Below are 15269 nucleotides of genomic sequence, written 5' to 3'. Positions count from 1 at the left end.
TCATCAAGCTCCAACCCCCCCTGCCACAGGCAGGGCTGCCAACCTCCGTATCTAATACTAGACCAGTTAATTGATTGTTTATTTATTTTCACATATTTTCCTTATAAATTAAGCTAATACATAGTATTGGAGGGATGGTTCATCTCCTGCTTAAGCTTCTAGGTGACTGAAGAGTCAGATATGCTGAGACCCAGCACGCATTCCCCTAAGAGACTGGGACAACCAGTCCCAAACACCAAAGAGTTTAAAGTGTGGTGCTACAGCTGTGGTCAGAATAAGATTTGGAAACTGTGTCAGCTTCATTTCAAGCAGTTAAGATCTGCTGTAATTGTGGTTTGAAGGTAAGCTTCACAGTGAGCATCTTTAAATTAACTTGGATATGAATTTAGACATACAGTTACACACACCTATTTTTAAGGACAGGGATATTGATGTTGGCAAGGCAATAAATTCCAGTAATATCTCTCTGTAGAATAAAGCCAAGACAATTCAAACTCGTTTATTTTTTGTCTTCGCAATGTTTTGCCAAAACCATCATTTTGTTGGCCACATAATTCTGATTTATATTCAACAAGAGTAGTAAAAAGCCTTTATAGAGGAGACAGCCAGAGTGACATTTTCCTATAAATCACAGTGATTTTTACTGCCACAAGATCCCGCGGCTCTACTTCAAATACAACTGCGCTGCAAAATGCGTGGATGAAACTGCATTCTTTCTGAATGAGAACCATGTTTCCCTTTTGCAGTGAGTGACTCCACATTCCTATCAGTCTCTAGCAGATAATAACAATATCCAAACAAAAGCAGTTTTCAGAGCTGATAGAACAGTGATGGGAAAACATGTTCAAAGTGGGTGCCACTCTGCATTATATTATTCTTAAAAAAAAAAAAAAAAAAAAAAAAGAGGTAGACAAGGTGCATAAGGGACAGTAAATTCTTTTTATTGTGTTTCTGTTGGTTGCAGTTCTGCAGGGAAAACTGTCCTGCTGGAAGAGTATGGAACAATGTAACTGTAACTGAAGTGATATTTAACTACTACCCTGGAATCTAGTACTGCACAGTTTTTATGTAATCCTATAGACACTTTAATCAGGTAAGGGAATTGGGAAATACCTACATCCATTTCTTAACATAACAAAGGAAAATCTATCAAGGATTGCTGTATTCCTTCAGGAGGAGCAATCTCATGCAAGAATATAAGCTGAGGGCCACCCAGCTGGAAAGCAGCTTGACAGAAAAGGATCTGGAGATTGTGGTGGACACCAAGTCGAGCATAAGCCAGCATCGTGCCTTTCTGTAAAGAAGGCTAATGGCATTCTTGACTGCATTAGGCAAAGCATCACCAAGACAGGTGATCCTTTCACTCTACTCAGCACTGATGAGGCCACACCTGGAGTGCTGTATTAAGTTCTGAGGCCCCCAGGGAGACATGATCATAATGGAGACTCCAATAAAGAGCCTTGAAGATGATCATCTCTCCCATGAAGGAAGGACGAGAGAGACGGAACATTTTCACTTGGAAGCTCAGGGAGGGATCTTACCAATGTCTATAAATACCTGAAGTGGGGATGCAAAGGGAAGGAGCCAGTCTCTTTTCAGAGGTGCCCAATGCCAGTACAAACAGCAGTAGGTACAAGCTGGAACACAGGAGGATCCCTCTGAACACCAGGAAACTCTTCTGTGCTGTGTGGGCGGCTGAGCACTGGCAAGGTTGCCCAGAGGCTATAGAGTCTCCTTGGAGATCTGCCTTCAAGAGCCACCTGGATGTTGCCCTGAGCCTGCTACTCAAGCAAAGGAGTTGGACCAGATGCCCTCCAGAGGTCCCTTCCAACCTCAGACATACTGTGGTTCTGTGCAATTAAAAAAAGCAGTAACCTGTTATACACAGTAAGGCATTTATTTCCCAATAAGGGCTGACATTTCTCTTCCACAGTCCTTTCTTTTCATTGTTTGGGAACAATATTACTTGGCTACTGCTCCATCTCCCACTCTCAAGGTGAGATGATGCAGATAAAGACTTCTGTTTGGATCAGAGATGTGGGTTAATGAAAAGAAAATTGAAAGTGGACATTTGCAGTACCACTGGAAGACAGAATCTGAACTGACTTTATAACAAAGGTCTGGAATGAAGTGGTGTAAGAATTGGAAAAGAAACATCTATGTGGAAGAAAATTACTTGAACTCCATTACCCTAGATCAAGAAACAAAGCCTATGATATCCAACCTGCGACTTGTTTTACATTATGAAGGGTTCAGAGGTTGACCTTGTGTGCTCCTCTTCTACTGTGGAGAAGATGAATGTAGGAATCATTTTCTGATTTTGAGATATGTTACTGAGATCTAGTTCTGAGGCCCCCAACACAGGAAAGACATTGACAGACTGAGGGAGTTCAGTTGAAGGTGACTGAGACGACTGGGGCAGGAGCACTTGTCCTTGAGAAGGGGCTGGGAGAGTTGGGCTGGTCCAGCAGGAGATGGGCATCATTGAGGGGACCTGACAGCAGTCCCAAGTTCTTCTAAGATGGCCATAAGAAGATGGGGAGCCAGGCTTTCCTCAGTTTTGCCTGGTGGGTAGATGAGAGATTCTGGGCGTACCCTGAAAGAGAACTTCAGACTGAGCTGAAACTTTTTCTCCACGAGGGCAGTCAGGCAGTGGAGGAAATTACCCTGAGACGGTTCAGTGTCCATCCTAAGAGGGCTTCAGCCCTAACTGGGCTTGCTCAAAGCCTTGAATGATCTGGTCTGACCTCAGGGCTGACCCTGCTTTGAACAGGAGGTCAGGCTAGAGATCTCCCGAGTTCCCTTCCAGTGTGAATTTTCCTATGGTCCTATGACTTATTACATTTTTTTCAAACTATGTTTGAGAGAACAGATAATAACTTTCCCTAATCTTTTTAAACTCTATTTCCAGAGACAAATTTCACCTACCATGTCCAGCACATTCCTTCCTCTGACGGCTGAAAACTGCTGATAAGTATGTCATTTATTATGGCAATTTTTATGATTTGGCACCACACTCACAAAAACCATTCAGGAGCCGCTTCGTATCAAAGTGGGCGATCATACACAGTCATTTCAAATGGAAACCATAGGTCATGGTGAGCTGGGCTATTCTGTGATTTTTGTGAATGAGAACTGAAAAGAGAAGAGAGAACTTGAAAAGTCAACTACTCTGACTATTTAGTCTCCATATCCAATTAGACGGCATCTTTACTTTATTGAGTATAGCTTATTTGACTATAGTAAAGTTTTAACCTCTCTTTTCAAGGACCACTGGTCAGTTTATCACTATGCATGTGGCCAGGCACAAGAAATGCTCCCAAATTATTAAGCTGTTCTGAACAATGCTTCAATACAATTGAGACTGCTGTTTTCATGTCCCTGAAACAGCAAAACCAGAAATATTTGCAAGCTGTGTTGACATTCTTGAACACACCATTAAGCAACAATAAAGGAGGTTGTCATAGCTGCTGTCTCATAATGGAAAAGGTTTGTCTCTCCCCAAACTGGTAGCATTTTGCTTATCAGAACATTAGGAAAAAATGTTAAAAACCAGAGCCAGAAAAAAAAAAAGCAAGACAACAAGACGATATAAATCTTTTGTTTTATCTTAGTTCAACGTGTATTCCCTTATTCCCATTTTCTGTCAATCTTTTAATCAGTCTTTGAAATTGAAAACCAACCAAAAAAAAAAAAACCCAAACAAAAAAACAACAACGACAAAAAACCAACAACAAAAAAAAGCACAGGGGAATGAAACCTAAGCTAACCAAGATTGGCCATATAACCAAAAGAAAATGTTCGCAGCTATTGTATTTCTTTGTCTTGTACAGCACTTCAAGAAAAACTGCAAAAGGAAAGTTTGCTTTCAGTATTTTGCAATTGAGTTTGAGTCTTGTACATTACCTCCTTGTGTTCTTTAACCCAACCAGAAACAGTTAATGTGCGCTAGCCACCAGGGGCTTAAACTGCAAGTACTTGGTATCCCCCCACTATTTATGGATGATGTGTATCTAGGACTCAAAAGTAAAACACAAACACGCAGCAAGGAGTGATTTGGATGAAATTCTTAATGCAGTGCTCTTTAGCAGTAGATTTCTCACTAGAATTTACTAATGGCAAACTACAATAAATAAAAGATTAATCACATGAACACGATTATGTGTAAATATTAATAAGCAGTGATATGGAAACAGATAAAATATGTATCCTTAAAATCTTTAACTGCAAACATTTTCATCAGTAATATTAATATTTCACTGTCATGAACTGTGTAACTGTAGTTCTATAACCAGTGTGGGATGGCATTGTTTTGAAGTTACTGTGGACTGAAGGTAATTCCCTGCAGAAACATGTTTCCCAGGAAGACATCTTCTGCTCACAGTGTTCATGCAATAACGTTAGAATTGTATTCAGCAGTATGCCCATAAGCACAACTGTTGCTGGGGTGATGTCAAGCAGGGCAGGAAGAGGTACAGGGTGTATCTCTTTGGTTATATCAGAAGATGGGTTTTTATACATTAAATATAAAAAGTTAGAAAATTCCAGCTTAGAAATCAAATTTAAGATTTTAAACTTTTTAAGATATTCGTGATGTATGGCATGCAACATATGACACAGATACAAAAGAAACTGCCACTGTCTTGTTCCTTCCAGCTGCCAGATGGACCAAAAGAAGCAGTGAGCAGAAGCACCCTTTGAATTTGATGAGGACATTGATGTGATCAGAACTCTCATAAACAAGCCCATCAGCAGGCATTGCCTCTGCCATCTATCGCACAATGGAGAATAGACAATCCTAGCATGAAGTTCTTCAAAAGATTACATTTGTTTTCCTTCATCCAACACGGAATTAGATTTACAGCATTTACAGTATTCAGGATGAAGATATTCAGCAGGCAACATTTTGGCCAAAACTGAGGAGATAAGCATTTTCTTCTTGAGAAAATGCCAACAAGTACATAATTTTATAACTTCAGCTCATGTTTCCAAGTACTTCTGAGCAGAGCGCATTTGTGAACAAATATCTGTTGATTATACCTTTTCTCACAAGAATACATCTCTCTCTTCCTTATACCAGACCCCCTGCTTCAGTGATGTTACATATCCTCTCTCTTCAGTGTTTCATCCTCATTTGATTTTCACATATTTCTCTACATTACTTTCTATTTTATTTCTGCACCTAATCTGCCAATGTTAAGACTATATTGCTAGGAATGAAGCATTCTTTCTTTGGTTACAACTTCGAAACTGTGATCAAGTTGTAAGAAAAGCAGTGTCTAAGCACAGGGAGGAAATCAATACCTATTATGAGTTGTTTTTAAAGACCACTACTGACCATGATTTCATCGTTTACTCAGGCAATCTTTTCCAATGATTTGTAATTCTACCAGTTCATACCACTGTTTAGTCAGAATCTTTCTTGCTGTGATTTGGGCTGATCATTTCTTGCCCTATTCACTGGAGATATTACCTCAGTCTTTGGAACTAAATTTTACATACTTGGAAGATCATTAGCTTACCTCCACGCTCAGCCTTGTCTTTCTTCGGTTAAAGAATCCCAAATAAATCATCTTACCATCATGTATATTTGTTTCTAGCTCTCTGATAAATTCTTGCTGATTTGAACTTCCTCCAGTTATCTATACATTTCTACAAAGGTGGTACTCAGCACTAGACACTGTATTCCACTTGGTGAACAGAGTAGCAGGATTATGATATTATATTTTGCTTATACATCTCAGAATACAATTTACCTTCTTCAATATCATAACATTTTGGGGAAATCTTCATTTCGAAGCTCTGTTCTGTAGCCAGATGCTGCTACCCCAGTTCTACTAGGAACTAGTAGTTCTACTAGGAACTAGTTCTACTCTTCCCTTGAATTTTAGACTATCATTTTGATAATTTCTCCAATTTTTCACAATATCTTTGATTCCTAACTCTGTTCTCCAGCACTCCTGAAGTCTCCTTCAGCTGCTCATCTTTGGCAAGCTTAATCCTATAGTTCTCTACTCCATCATTCAAATAATTTATTCCAGTATTGCAGATCCCTCTCAACATGCTGACATCTTCTCTTTGGCTTCCAAACTTGCCCTACATATTGGCTTGTGCCTTTAGAGGAGTTTCTTGGAAGACCCACTGTGTCTCTTTAACTCTTTTTTTCTTGAGCTTTACCATTATTAGACCTTATCTATGGACCCTGAATATGCTGAGCCTTGCTCTCAGGAAGCCTCTTCCTTTCCTAACACTGAATTAATGCAATTCTTGCCATACTTGCTGCCCTTCTGCTTTATCTTCGTAGCTAGCTCCTCCCACTTTCATTACAACCAAAACTAGAAGATCATCTTCTCTGGATGATCTGATTAGGACCACAAAAGTGATGAACAGAATTGAACAGTGAAGAAAGTCCAAGAAAGCTGAAACTAGGCTGGGAGGCTAGATATGAGGAGGCTAAGAGGGGATTTCATCAGTGTATATTAATATCTGAAGGCAGATTCTTTTCAGTGATGCCTAGTGCCTGAAAAAGAGGCAGTGGGCACAAACTGGAACACAAGGGGTTTCCCTGAATACCAAAGCTCTTCCGTGCTGTGTGAGTGACAGAGTGCTGGCACAGGCTGACCAGAGGCTGTGGGTTTTCCTCTGTGGAGATCTCCAGAAGCCACTTGGGCATGGCCGTGGGTCTTCTGTCTTGCGTGTCCCTGCTTGAGCAGGGGTTGGGCAAGATGGATCCAGAGGTACCTGACAACCTCAACCATGCTGTTATCCTGTAATTGCCTATTGTGGTTGGAACCTACCTCTTTACTTCTTGTAATGATAACTGTCTGTTCTTTTCTATAGCAGCGTTGGTGGGAATGTCTAGTCAACAATCCACTCCCCATATTTGTACAAACACGTCGGGTAACAAATATAATAATAAAAATGTCATTCTCATACAGCTGTAATTGTATAGGAATTGCATTTATACTGTAGAACTTATAATTGCTTCCCCGTTGTTACACTTTTTAAATGACTGCATTGAAACAATAATGGTTGTTTTATCTGGCTATCACGACCTGCCTAATCAAAGCCTTCTATCAAGTTTTGATAACTCCTTTGAAATTCTTTTAAGGGATCAATTTCAACAAGGTGGAGTCTGTTTTCATCTTCTTTAATCCTTTGCCAGAAGTGGTGCTTCTACTGTTTTTGTAGCAGATTAACTTTTAAAGAAGAAGTACTAGGACAATCAAATTAAAGATGTAAAAGGAATATTACTCTTAAAAAAAAGAAAAAGAAAAAAAAAAGAAAAAAAAAATAAGAAAAAAGCAACCTCTACATAGGCTGGCATAAATACATTGATGAAAAATGCTGGACTTTAACAGCAACATCCCAAAATTGAAAACTTCTTCAGCCTTATCTAACTGCAATCATTCTCATCTTCAATGGCTTCCAATCACCCATGTCCATTAGATTCAAGCTACACCTTCTCCACCTTCATTAAAATGGGTTTTCCATGCTGGATTCATACTGGTGAAGAAGGTGAAGAGCACAGTGAATAGAAAGCTCAGCTAAGAGTCTACAGAGATATAGAATCATAGAACCATAGTATCACAAGGTTGGAAAAGACCTACAAGATCTAGTCCAAATGTCCTCCTATCACCATTACTACCCGAGAAGCTACTAAACCATACCTTGTAGCACTTCATCCAGATGCCAGAGAGAGGCAGAAGAGACATTTCTGGTTTTATCTCCCTGACTGTTGGCATTAACCTCGTAGCATATGTCTAATGTGTAGGTCAGGTGAGTAAATCAGGTCTCCTGACCACTGAAGCCAATGGAGCTCAACAGTGGACCACTGGAACCAATTGGAGATTCTTGGAGTACAGTATGCTTCCAGCCCAGAAGCCTGGATTTTCTTCCACTAGAAATGGAAAAGAGGAGAAAAGTGTGTTTCTGACACATAACTGTGATATGCCTTAGATGTGCACATAAGCCAAGGCATGACTGAGATGTGCATCATCTGAGCCCACAGCTTAGGTCTGGCAATGAGAGAATGACATTACCCTCTCCCTCCTCCTCTGAGGTGTATCAAACAGGTCTCAAAAACTGGCTTATCAAATAGAAGATATTTCTTTTTTCCAGCTAAAAGGAAAGCAGCAACCCAACACTACCTTCATTTGCTATTATCCACATAATATAGCTTGAGATTGAAAGATTAAAAAACAAAAACAAAACCTCAATTAGATCCATTAAAAAGCTGAGATATGAGGAAAGGTCTTCAAAAACTTTGATTTTGCATTAACAGAAAGGTTAATGAATCTAGCACAGTTTCAGACACTGGAAGGACTATTTCAGCTGACAGAAACAACTTGAAGGAAAATCAGATAAATGCTACAGGCAGGTGCCAAAATATTTTTAAATGCAACTTGCAATGGGCTTCCTGAAAGGGATTATTTAGTAGAAAAAGAGGCAAGATTTCATCCCTGCCTTTTTTACGATCCTATTCTAAAGATTTCCACAACAATAGTATAATCTAGTTCTTCAGGCCTGAGAAAGGCTTTTAAATCTGCTCTTTCAGAGGTCTTTTAAATATTTTGGCAATTGGAGTCATCATTACAGATTGGAAGTCTGTTGAAATGATACATTAGAGACATTTGGCTTTACTTTGCATTCTTACAGAAAGAAACCATTCTGAAGGAAAAAGAGAAAGAATATAAAAAGAACTTTACTGTCCTGCTGAGAGTCACTTTACCTACTTTTCCCCTGACCAGACGTCCTACTGGAAAAGCACTGCAATGGATACCAGGACTTCAGTGGCATCCTTTGAACAGGACTCTGTCCTTTTCTTGTCAAATCCTACTTGCTTTCCCTTCACTGCTTTCTGATAATGTTATTATCAAAGGTTCCCTTGTAGTGAACATATGGATGCTGAAAGATCCACGAGAGGCTTTCTCTTTGTGTTGAATTCTTTCATGTGCTGGAGAAAACAAGGAGTTGGTGCTTGGAGAACATGGAAGCTCCAGCAGACTGAAAAGGAAATTGATTGATCCATGGGTCAGCTCCTGCGAGCTCCAGGGCTAGCCTAGGGTTGTCTGCATAGCCCTGTAACCCATGGTGTGGTACACTTCTATACCATAATGATTCATAGGGAAAACGTTATCTCCTTGATTTGTTACAGGACACTGTTGCATAACTTGCCTCTGAAGTACTAACAACAGATTTGCCTTTGTAGTCTTCCTACACCGTACTCTCTCCTCTCCCATCAGTAACACCAGACTGCCTTCCCTCTGCTCAGAAGCCTTTGAGGTTTTGGTAGGCCACCAAGTGAGACTCAGCTAGGTACTGTGAGATGACATTAATCTGAAGAGTAACATCGTGCTGCAATTTTTAAAGGGCTTCTGTGATATACACTAAGAGTTACAGTATCCTAGGTCCATGCTATAGGAGCATCTTGGCGCGGAATAACTCTGTCCAGAAGTTGTGTAACAGTTTTCCTTGTAAGACTTTAATTCCTTTAAATTGGTGAGTACCATCATTAGCTCACGAGTATCATGAGAGCAGCAGGAGCTCAAGGTGCCAAGATTTTAAGTGCTTTGCTCAGGATCAGAGGAAGGCTAGAAAAAGTCAAGATTTTACCCTTAGTATGATAAGTCTGCTCTACACATGTGCTTCCAACCTGATGTAGGAACAAGCCTGCCCCAGACCTGCTGCTTTCGATGGATTTTTTTTTCTATTAACATGAATGTGTTAAATTTCAGGGTGCATTCCTGCTATGAAGAGCAAAAGGCAGAAGGTCAGAGAATGGGGGAAGCAGTATTTTTGAATGAAATACCATTAAATGACTGAATGTTAGTTAGGAAAGAAAATAAAATGTGAAGAGAGTCATGAAGGTAATAAAAGAAATGTGAGATGGTTGAATCTTGAGAAGGGGAACAAAAGCAAGCTAACGAAGATACTAATATACCTAAGTAAGTTAAAGTAGTTAATTAGTTAGGAAACATGCTTATGGAGTATGAATTATAACGTCAGTGGGGAAAGGAGGCTGTTTTTCTCCAGATGAGTGTCCAGGGATTACCATCTGTCAAATAAGAAAGAGCCTCAAGGCCGAATTCAATCATTATTTGTAGGTCTTTGAGAATATTTTTGCTTCAATTCTATTTTGTTATACTTCTGATATTGGTATCATTTTTATAAAATATTCAGATCCTTGTTTTATAACTTTTGTATGGAAAACTCAGACAACTGTATTCCAGTATTGCAATATTGGACATTTCCACCTCTTTTCCCCTGAACTCCAGACAGGCATTTTCAGGCTGTTGCCTGGACTGCTTTCTTTCCTGCCTGTTTTTTCTCCACTGGTTTTTTCTTTAGCATAATTGAAGTTTACTTTCCAGGTAATAAGGAGCAAGAAGGACTATATTCAGCAAAATGTAAGACATTTCTCCCCGTAGAGATTAGGAGATGTTACAGCAGGTTAACACTCCAGCTGGTGGGTAGCTCATATTAAGCTGTGGATCTTTGAAGCCAAATGAATGTTGTGAACTTTCCACCCATATCACAGTACAGAAACATCTGGGTGAAATAGCATTGAGCTTACTCACAACGAAAACACACAGAGGAATACATGCATACCTTCTTGCTCATCTCCATGGCTGAAAGTTGAGCTGAAGTGTGAAAAAGATTAAGAAAGCCACTGGTTTTGAAATCTCAGGAGAGCTGTTTTTCACTCCTTCTGCAAGAGAAACTGAACTGCTTGATGATAAGATGTTCCTCTCTTCATATTTAGCATGCTCTAAAATGCTCTAAAACCATACACTGATAGGTAAATAAATAGATAAATAGTACAGAGAGAATACACTTTTCAATAAGTAAAAGTCATCATTTGAATTTTCCTGGGCAAGCACCATATCAGAAGGTGCAAAGAACTTTTGGGGCTACTCAGCTGAAATCCATAAGTCTCCCAGTTGCTTCCTCCTCCTTCGATCCCCAGTCTCTGTTCTGATACTGTTGGTCACAACGTCATTCATTTCAATGGTTTCTATGATGTGTCTATTTTTCCTGTAGAGCCAAGCTGGAGCTTTGTCTACATCACAAAGTATTATAAGCCTTCATAAGCTTTATAATCAGCAGCATATTTAATATACGTGTAAGAAGTGACGATTTTTAAAGTGAAGTCTGAATGCAAAATATAGGTGTTAACTATTTTAGTTATGATCATCTGATGTAATTCTAAAACTTTTGGTTGCCTGATGGTCTGACAGGATATTAAAGATCCTGAATTACATTAATAGATCATCAAATTACTGAAATGAAAATATTTCAAGTCATAAAGGATTCAGAGTGGAAAAGCAGGGAGACGTTATAGGGGGAAAAGGGCTTAGTATTTTCAAGAAAAGAAAAGAAAACAGATCATTTACACAACAAAGAGCACACATTTGTTTAAAACAAGCTGATACTGCTGAGACAATATTTGGATGTACTTTCATGGCGCAGAATACACGTTTTATCTTATGTTATGAAACCTGGAGTGATGAATACAATGCCATGCAGAAAATATTCACCATGAGCACAGACACTGTAAATTCTGGTTTCAGCTTCAGCAAATCCATACCTCATGATGTAATAAACTTGTTAATTTCATTTAGGTTCCAACTTGTCATGATCAGAGCTTATGTTTTTTTCTGTATCTGTACCACACCTACCATGTAGTATTAGAGGAAGTTGCAGTGATATCTATAAAAAAAAACTTTACTTAATACTTATTACATATTTAATATAAGTTACTAATAATTAATAATAATTGTACTTATGATATCAACAAGTTACTGCTGCAAAGCACTTTCCAAGATACAAACTATGCTTTTGTCATGTCTGTTTTCGAAGATAAGGTTCAATGTAATAGCAGCTGATTAAAAGATTGCACTGTTTTAAAATCAATATATGTCTTTCTTTTCTGCCTGTCTTTCTGTAACTCCTTTTTTCTTTTCTCCTGGTTTATCCCTGACCTTCTTTTATTTCTGTTTCCAGTTTATTAAAATTTTCCTCTCTTCTTGGCATGAGAAATGGACTTGTGGCCTAGAGACTTTCAAACATACTTCTGTAGCCATGGATTTCACATACCTAGCCTGCTGTCTGCACTGTATTTAAACTGAAAGGTTATACTGAAGAAAATATTTCTGGAAAAATTTATGAACTAAAAGTACTTTACAACCATTTATAATAGCATGGCACTGGTACTGAAGGACAAATGGATCCGGTAGGCAGGATACACCAGCTGTGTTTGCCAGCCTTGTTAACACCCCTATGAGCTGCTGCAGAGATTAAAGAGCAGAGCAAGCAAACGGAAGGAAATGGAGCAGAGCGCAGCTTTGCTTTGCTTTGCTTTGCTATCCTCCCTTCCTCTCCCCCATTTTTGACTTTTACTTCCTTTACTTACAGGAAAATCAAGTTGTGTGCAGGTGGCAAGCAATCTGAAAGAATGTAGCTTTTCCTTCCATTAACTGAAGAAGTGAATGGTTATTTATCAAAAGTTTCCATCTTTTTCACTAAGCAAAAGTTTCTTAACTCTTTCTTACTTTTCACCCTTGTTGCTCTTTTAATACTTTCCCTTTCATTTAGACTTATGTTTTTTGAAGAACCATCATTCACCAACATCAACAGATATTAAGAACAAGTAGTATGATCCATTGGCAGATCTGAATTTTCATTATTTTCTAAGAACAAGGAAATTACCTTCACATCACTACTGACAGAGTTTGGAATTACCATTTCACAGAGATAACTATGGCCATAGGATGGCACAAAGAGCAGTCAGATGATCATCTGCTTTGATACAAAGAGTCTGATTGTCATTCCTGGCTGTAGTGACACCATTTGTACTTTACAGTGCCAATTTTTTTTCCAACACAACTGCCACATTGTGCCCAACATAGCAGATGTCATGTTTAGTGCACCAATCATGAGTCTAACATCTCCAACCCAACATCATCCCTTGCAGATGAAGGAAGTGGTCAAGTTACTGTCTGGCTAATATTTATTCAAAGATTTCTTGTTTTTTTGTCTGGTTATAATGTTACTTTTTGTTTTATTTTTATCTTTAATTGTTCCACTGGAGCAAATGATAGCATCTAGATTCATTCATAGTCCGGGCATTAAGCAGCCAGTCACTGAAATGCACAGTGGAACTCCTGTTGTACAGTTTTATATTTAAGTGTTGTTTGCATGTCATTGTAAAGGTCCTAGCTGTTTTGTTTATTACTCAGGTAGTCAAGAGACCTGTTTAGCATACATGACTATAGTTCGAATGCTACAGATACCAATACATACGAATATTAATGCAAGGTGCTCCATCTTCTTGCAAATTTTCTTGTCAATACTTCACATTCAAAAATTATGAGCCAGGAGGAAATATGTGTCACTAATGAAAACCAATGCCCTTCATTTTCTACAGCATCAGGAATGCCTTTCAATCTATTTCCTCAGCTGTGTGGACTCTCAGTGGAGTGACACTCTCAAGACATTACAGCCTTCCTCTACATACAGTAATAATCTAGAAAAAATCACATTCATCATTTCTTAATATTTGCTTTTATTTAGCTATAAGCAAACTCAAATGATATGCTGTTCAATTTCCAACAGGATTTGGGGTCCAGACTGAGCAAAGTGACTTACAGGAATTCATATAAGATGAGATAGTCGTATATTTTATCCCACACACCTCTGCAAAAACATCAAGGCTGTAGTGTTCCAAAACATGTGGTTTTGTGTGTCGAGCATTTAGGCTGTTATGGGACCAATTTCCTTCAGATTAAGTTGCTCAGTTCTCACAAGATCCAGCCACACCAGGTGGTTACCACCTGAATAGCCCTTTCACCTTGGTAAATCCATCCCAGCACTCTCTCCAGCTTTGGCAGAAGCAGCGATTTGAAGTTAGAAACAGTGCCCTGGAGCTTCTTGTGACACCATCTCTAGAACCAAACTTATAAATTGAGTAGTGAGATTGGAATTTCCCCCAGGTAACTATGCTGTCATCTTCACAACTGCTCTCCAGCTGCACAAGTCGTAATGGTATATGCAGCACCATGTGCTACCAACAACTGCCAGGAAAAGTAGTCACGAGACATCCTGAAATGACTGTACTTATTTCTTTTAATACTATATGCATCTTTGGCTTTCCTGCATTAGTGGCCAACTGACTTGTTCAAGGAATTATGAACACCAGCTGAAAGAAACAACATCTACCCTGTCACCAAAAGTAAAACTCTTGGTGGCCTGGAAGACACACAAAAACACATCTGTTGTAGGAAACTGATGACAAAGAATCAACCATAACATGTACAGCAAGAAAAAGTGCGGGCCCACAGACTTTGATGGGAGTGGTGGCAGCATCTCAGAGGTGTTTAAACCTCAAGAGAACTGATGCTCTGAATATTTGCTGTTCTCCTGTGCTGTGTCCTCCAAACATTTAAGATATGGAACAGAAGCTATATGGGGAAGTTCCTTCAGAACTCTTCAAAAAGGAGATGAGATCACAGGAACAGAGCATGAGGCTGAACCCTCATTACACACGAGTAGGGCTTCCTGCTTCCATAGGGCAGTTCTGCTTCTGTTTTGGGACCTCCCACATTCCTCCCAAATCACTTCTTTGAAGAGAAGGCTAAATAGTAATCCAGATTGTAACTGCAGATGTCTGGATCTTCTGCCCATTCCTTCAATTTAGTAATGCTTACTAAACAAGTAAATGTCATGTTAACCTCGACGAATATTTGCACTGTGTTTATTCTGAATTCAGAAGCAAATGTATCAGCAAGCACTTGTGTCCCAAAGAAAAAGCATGTGGATTTGAATCCATCTCATTTCCACAAAAGGGAAAACGGAGGTAGACTTTCTCAGAAGCTTCTAGAAGCACCAAAGAAAAGAAAGTGGGTAAAATGGAATCAACTGTGTTGTAGAGACTGTTGAAGCGGTCTCTATAAACAAGCCCCCAAGTTTGATTTAGGAAAAAAAAAAAGACATGCTACTCTGAACAGACCTTTTCTGCCCTATGAGCTTCAGTAGGAAAACCTGGAGAAAACTTAGAGAAACACAGAAAAAAAGAAAAAAAAAAAAAAAAAAAAAAAAAAAAAAAACCTGAGCAGATCATTTACAAGGAATATTGAAAGCATTAAATTATTTGAGCTTGGCTAAACAATGGCAAAACAACATTTTCAGTCTACAAGTATTTTTAAACTTTATTTTTAAACGATGTTTTTGCAGTGAGGCAGCTTGTAAGTGAAGTGACTATGTAGGCG

The 15269-nt window shown here is 38.9% G+C and overlaps 1 long non-coding RNA gene across 2 annotated transcripts in view; it reads left to right on the top strand.

Moving 5' to 3' along the window:
- Positions 1–11916, top strand: part of LOC122155279 — a 34013-nt gene extending 22097 nt beyond the window's left edge. Inside the window, exons 5-7 of one of the 2 annotated variants that reach the window (XR_006167209.1) lie at positions 965–1093; positions 2912–2974; positions 4657–11916. This is a non-coding gene — a long non-coding RNA (uncharacterized LOC122155279). The remainder of the gene's footprint in view (positions 1–964; positions 1094–2911; positions 2975–4656) is intronic. The other variant, XR_006167208.1, reaches the window with a different exon arrangement.
- Positions 11917–15269: the final 3353 nt, after the last annotated feature.

Source organism: Centrocercus urophasianus, unplaced genomic scaffold, assembly GCF_019232065.1.
Source record: "Centrocercus urophasianus isolate 14NV4802_14NV808 unplaced genomic scaffold, USGS_Curo_1.0 seq_11, whole genome shotgun sequence".
NCBI classification, from domain to species: Eukaryota; Metazoa; Chordata; class Aves; order Galliformes; family Phasianidae; genus Centrocercus; species Centrocercus urophasianus.
The sequence above is the reverse complement of the archived record's forward strand: the minus strand, read 5'-3'. Positions and strand labels throughout refer to the sequence as shown.